The following is a 6,000-nucleotide window of genomic DNA, read 5'->3' on the forward strand; positions in this document are numbered from 1 at the left end:
TTAGATACATGTTGTACTTGCCACAGTCTCCTGGAATGAGGGCCTAAATGATGGCCTTAATGTAAAGGTCCCCTGAACTATGAGAAGTCTGTGGACATTCAGCTTGCACTGAAATGCTTGGGGTACAAATACCAAAGAGCAGCCCACACTGGATTAAACAATAGCTGGGGACTTGAGGCTCAAAATGCTAAGATTCTGGATGAGTAGCTAAGGAGAGTTTCTCAAGCCATAAATTCTTTAGAAGCAGTTCTTTGAGTCTGTTTACTGTGAGACTCCAGAATGACATCACAAGATAGCTGTAGCTTCTCCAGGGCTACCTGCTTCAAACTCACAACCTAAGGAGAGAAGCAGTCCTGCTCCCAGCCAATGTTCAAGAACAGTCCCAATGATGGCTGCTACTAACCTGAGAGGACTGGACTGCAGTGCCCAGTCTGGGTTCACTGGGGCTGGATATGGAAGTGGGGGGGGGGGGAAGAACTATGAGCAAGTAGTGAGGATGTCTGAAATTAATGTTGAAGACCTTTATAAATACCTAGCTACAGCTGGGTGGTGTCGGCGCACACCTTGAATCCAAGCACTTGGGAGGCAGAGGCAGGTGGATCTTTATGAGTTCAAGGCCAACCTGGTCTAAAAAGCAAGTTAAGTTCCAGACAGCCTCCAAAGATACAGAAAAACCCTGTCTCAAAAAAACAAGCAAAATAATAATAATAATAATAATAATAATAATAATAATAATAATAATAATAACAATAAAATCCAGCTACACCTCAGAATTTAGACATCAGGAACAGTTTAAGGTCTATAAAAAAAATGTTTAACTACTCAAGAAAACCCAATTTTAATTCTCTTTCCACAGCTGTTATATAATGAAGTTATTTTCAACTTAACTGTATCATTTTCTCCTCCAAGCTAAGAGTTAGTGAGACCCATTTAAGCTATATCAACACTATTGTGTTGTTGTTGCTTAGAGATAAATTCTCACGATGTAGCTCGGTCTAGCCCAGGATTTACATATCTTCTGCCCAGGCCTAATGACAGTACTGAAGCATTTTTTCTAATTATTTTTATCAATAAAAATATCAGGAGTCAGATATTGGGGTAAGAACTTGAATGATCAGAGAAACGAAGAAGCAACCAGTTACCTCCTCTCTCTTCTGTTCCTCCATCCAAAAGGACTGCTGACATCCTCTCTCAGCTCTGCCTTATTACTTCCTGTCTCCTATCTGTCCTGTCCTCCAAAACCTCTATGGTTCATTTTGGTCAGATAGTGGCTAGCTCCACCCTCTGACTCAGGCAAACTGTATTGTCAGAACGTGATCAAAGCATCTCCCCCACACAGTACATTTAAATGAGACTCGCCATACTCAGCTGAGCGTTATTGATTTGACTGCATTTTTGAAAGTTTTGGGGACACAAAGGACTATCAACCCAGAAGCTAGATACTAGAAGAATCTGGAAGTCTTTCAGTGACCGGGACCTGGGCCTTAGCCTTTCCATCTCCAGAATCTAAGGCTCATTGCCAACCTTGCAGCAGGAGCCCAGCTGGGAAGCCCCAAAGGATTTTCCAGGCCTCCCTCTGGGCATCCTTGCACTATTTCTGCAAGGCTCTCCCAATAAATACCAAAAGCCTGAGTAGCAGGAACTCCTGCCAGCAGCTCACAGTTGGAACGATGCTTTAGCCAGCAATGTTTCCCAGATGTGCAGACTCAGTGTGCAGCGACATCTGCTAACAGGGTACATGTTTATCCTGATAACTGAAGAGGGCGTGTGGCAAATGTCCTTCTGGATACGAACGAAGGAATCCTGTTGAATTTGTTTAACATGGTGATAACCCGGTGAAGAAAATACTAGAGAGTTTGAGAACGCAGGAGACCTTGGGTTTGGCCCCACATTGTTTTAGATTCTCCCTTCCTTCCAGATCAACTGCAGGAGGGTTAGGGAGACACTGTTTATATGGCAGTTTCAAAGATCCTGGAGTGCTAGTCTAGAGAGGCATGAGAGTCCTTTTCTTTTTTTATTTCCTTTTGACTTATGCTGAGATTTCCAAGTCTGATGTTTCCTATCTAATGCTCCCCTGAACTACACCTGGTAGAACTTTCTTTATTGTCCAATTAGCAAGACCTTTAAAGACTAAAAACATGGATATTTGCATTTTAAAGAACACTAACCACCTTCATTATGAACGGAGACTGGAAAGCAGAAGAAAAGTCAGGTGGAAATGCATTATTTATGTGGGTTTGTTTTTAATTGATTGATTTGAATAATTTCCAGCACGCTGGTGCCGACTGACAGCATATGCTGTTTGGTAGCTATTGTAGCAGACTAGCTCTTCTAAAGGCGGGCAGCTTTTCATCTGGGAATGTTGACCTTGGGCAGAAGAATAGATTATACTGTAAACCCACCTCTGCTGTTACAATGGTTCTCTACTTTAAAAAGAAAAAACTGCCCTGCAGGTCTTGAAATTCCTAACTCCGTACCTTCCTATTTAGAATTCATGTCCAGGAGCCCCCTGGACATGATTATTATTATTAATATTATTCAGGAAAGATGTGTATTTAGTCCATTCACATCTGGTTTACATAGAATGTCTCCTTGAGTTTAATTCTTTGTCCTGCATTTTCCGGTTCGAGGCGGTACCTAAGATTTCTTTATCTACACCATCTGAATTCTTTATATTGGGATTAATCCTCAGTCCAATTGACTGGATAAAATTATAACACACTGGCACATTTATGTAACTAATCCCCGAATCATGTGACACAAAACACCATTATATATGGATGATACTGTGAATGTAATTATAACCTCTCTGGTAATTGTCATGCATCTCAGTCCTGAGCTCAGTGCTGAATCCTCTTCTCACTACTCACCATTTCCTAGCAAAAAGGAATGCTACCCAGTTGCTAGGAAACTCAGCTGTATTGTCTGTGCCCTCTACTTTCTGCACTCTCTGGCTTCCTTCTAGCAGTCTAATTATAATTGTTTTCCTTCTGAAGGCTGTCTCTCCATTCATGGCTGCCGTTGTCATCTGATAACTGTCAGTGTTATTGTCACTATTGAATTCAGTGATGAGAAGCTACAATTTGCTCATCCTTCAACAGAATAGAAAATTGATGTGTCCTTATGAGGCATCTGCATGCTGTCAGAGAATCCATTTTTCTCTCAGAGGTCACATTTCCAAAGAAAGTTCAATGCTTGGCACCCCTCCCACCTCGAATGTCCCTCATCCCTCTGACTCCTACTACATAATCCCTTTCCTAGAAGACAGAGGCTTGAATCTGTATTATAGTTATGTGTTTGTGTATGACGGTAAAATTTGACACAAAGTAAAGTGATGAAATCACTCTGTAAAAACAAAACAACACACACAATAAACAACACAACAATGACAGAAACCACATTTATGTGTGGACCCATTGTGTGCTGGGAATTGATCGGTGATTTACATACTCTATCTTGTTCGTTCTTACTAAATTCTATACGGTGAATAAGGAAGCTGAGAGGAGTCCCAGAACCAAGACTCGGTAAGTGTGGATGACAGAACCAAAATTCCTTCACTTAAGATGTCATTGAGTATAAGAAGTGGTAGTAACTTAATAACAACTATCCAATAAATGTAAGATAGATTGAATTCAGAAGGACCAAAGTGAGGAAAAGTCTTGAATGTAGACAGAAGTTTCTGTACCGCCCAGTTCTACAGCCATTTAGTCCCAAATAAACACACAGAGGCTTATATAAAGTATAAACTGTTTGGCCCATTGCTCATGCTTATTACTAACAAGCTCTTACAACTTAAATTAACCCATAATTCTTATCTATGTTTAGCCATGTGGCTTGTTACCTTTTCTCGGTGAGGCATTCTCATCTTGCTTCCTTTGCATCTGCTGCATCTCATGCTCTGCCTTCCTCTTCCCAGGATACTCTTAGTCTGGTAGTTTCATCTCTATTTCCTGCCTGGCTACTGTCCAAACAGCATTTTACTAAACTTATATGAGTGACAAATCTTTACAGTGAACAAGAATATTATCCCATATCAATTGAAACTTAACCCAAAACTGAGTCCTTGACTTATCCATTGGAATTGTTCTCTAACTGCTATTTTAGAGAAGTGATGGAGCTAAACCCGTGTCTTTATATTCTGTTGTTTGCCATACCACATTTCAACCCCCACCTCCTCGTTGGCATTTAACGTGGCTCTATCCAGTACAGACATAGATAGTGCATATTTTCTTTAATCTGAAGTCAGAATCTGTTTCTGTCACCTGCCAGAAAAAAATTGTGCTGAGCAAAATTATTTCACTAGCTTCATTTATCTGGTTATATTTGCCTTATCTTATCATCTTTTCTATTACACACATTTGTTAAAATGCCCAAGCTCTTTACCCCAGTAGCTTGTGATTTCCTCAGTGGAAAATTCTGTTATTGTTTTTCCTGTCAGTGTTTGGTATTAAGTAAGTGCTTATTACAGCTTTCAAATGGTTAGCTATAGTGTTGTAGACATATGGGAACTAATGACATCATGGTGAAAGCATAATCTCCCCCTCTTCCTCCACAAAAACCTGTCTCATGGCTGAGTTTTTACCTGCCCTTCATTCTTTACTTCAAGAGCCCATGAGTCTGCTCCTTCTGTAAGATTATATAACTCCTCAAAAACTGCATTTGTGCCTACTATTCATTTCAAGACAAGACATGAATAAATGGCAGGGATGCTGAGCACAGAATTGGTTTTTACTGGCTCAAAGATGAAAGAAGGGCTGGAGAGATGGCTCAAAGGTTAAGAGCACTGCACTGGCTGCTCTTCCAGAGGTCCTGAGTTCAATTCCCACCAACCACATGGTAGCTCAGTCATCTGTAATGATATCTGGTGCCCTCTTCTGGCATGCAGGTCGAACACTGTACACATTTAAAAAAAAAAAAAAAAAGATGGAGGAGTAGAACAAACCCTATGCTACAGATGGTTAGTAACTTTATTCCAACATGGATGGCATAGCACAAACTTGTGTGATCTGCTCCTCTTGAGAAAATAGCTACTCTGCAAGCATAAATTAGTGCCACAATGAGGCAAGAGATGTCCATTGCCTAAACACTTGGACACAAAGCATTATGAAACAAATAGAGTAAGGTCAGCTAAATTTTTCTTCACAAATGCATAGTTGTTCACTATGTGAAAGAAGAGATAGAAGATGAAGATAGAAGAGGAGCATCTAACTTAATTAGGTGGTTAGGCATTTAGTCCTTTTTGTTCTTTCTTTCCTGTTATACCTCATCTTGGAATTGCTCTATAAAGGGAACAAAATTAGAGAGAGGATTGACTGAGAATTTACAAGAAAAGCCCACCTGGAATCAATACAAAAACCAAAAGTGGGGCAGGGCAGGGGGCACTGGAGAGATGGCTTAGTGGTTAAGAGGACTGGCTGTTCTTCCTGGAGGACCTGGGTTCAACTCTCAGCACCCACATGGCAGTTCATAACTGCCTGGCATTCCAGTTCCAGGGGACCCAGCATCCTCACAGAGACATACATGCAGACAAAAATTGATGCATGTAAAATAAAAATAAATTATTAGAAAAAAAACAAAAGCAGGAAAAGGACAATGAACATTCTCTGTTTAAAATCTAGATTTATGTTGGTTTTTGTTCAAGGTTTTGAACTTTGAACTTCATGGAATGAATTGGGGTTTGGTTGGCATGTCTCTAGATGAAAAGGACAGACACGTTTCTGTTTTTAATTGCCGATTTACTGTCACTTATTTGGTGGGTGGCCTCTTACATCATCCCTTTTCAACTACCAAGTTCACAGAGTCCCAGTAGTGGCAGGAGAACAATGTGTGCCAGGAGCCATTGGTTGTCTCTTTCTAGAGCAGACTCTGTCCTGCTCTACCCAATGCCTAACATCTGTTTATGAGTGCTGGGTGACTGGTTTTCCTCCTGTCTCCTGGCTGTGTTCAAACCTGACTTTCCAGACTTTGTGTGAACTCTCAGGAAGACTGTGAGACTCAGGT

General features: G+C 40.7%; 1 long non-coding RNA gene across 2 annotated transcripts in view; it reads right to left on the reverse strand.

Moving 5' to 3' along the window:
* LOC103160142 overlaps positions 1 to 1,245 on the reverse strand; it is a 37,441-nt gene extending 36,196 nt beyond the window's left edge. Inside the window, exon 1 of one of the 2 annotated variants that reach the window (XR_004770552.1) lies at positions 1,143 to 1,245. This is a non-coding gene — a long non-coding RNA (uncharacterized LOC103160142). The remainder of the gene's footprint in view (positions 1 to 1,142) is intronic. The other variant, XR_003486299.2, reaches the window with a different exon arrangement.
* Positions 1,246 to 6,000: the final 4,755 nt, after the last annotated feature.

Source organism: Cricetulus griseus, chromosome 6 (genome assembly GCF_003668045.3).
Source record: "Cricetulus griseus strain 17A/GY chromosome 6, alternate assembly CriGri-PICRH-1.0, whole genome shotgun sequence".
Classification (NCBI taxonomy): Eukaryota; Metazoa; Chordata; class Mammalia; order Rodentia; family Cricetidae; genus Cricetulus; species Cricetulus griseus.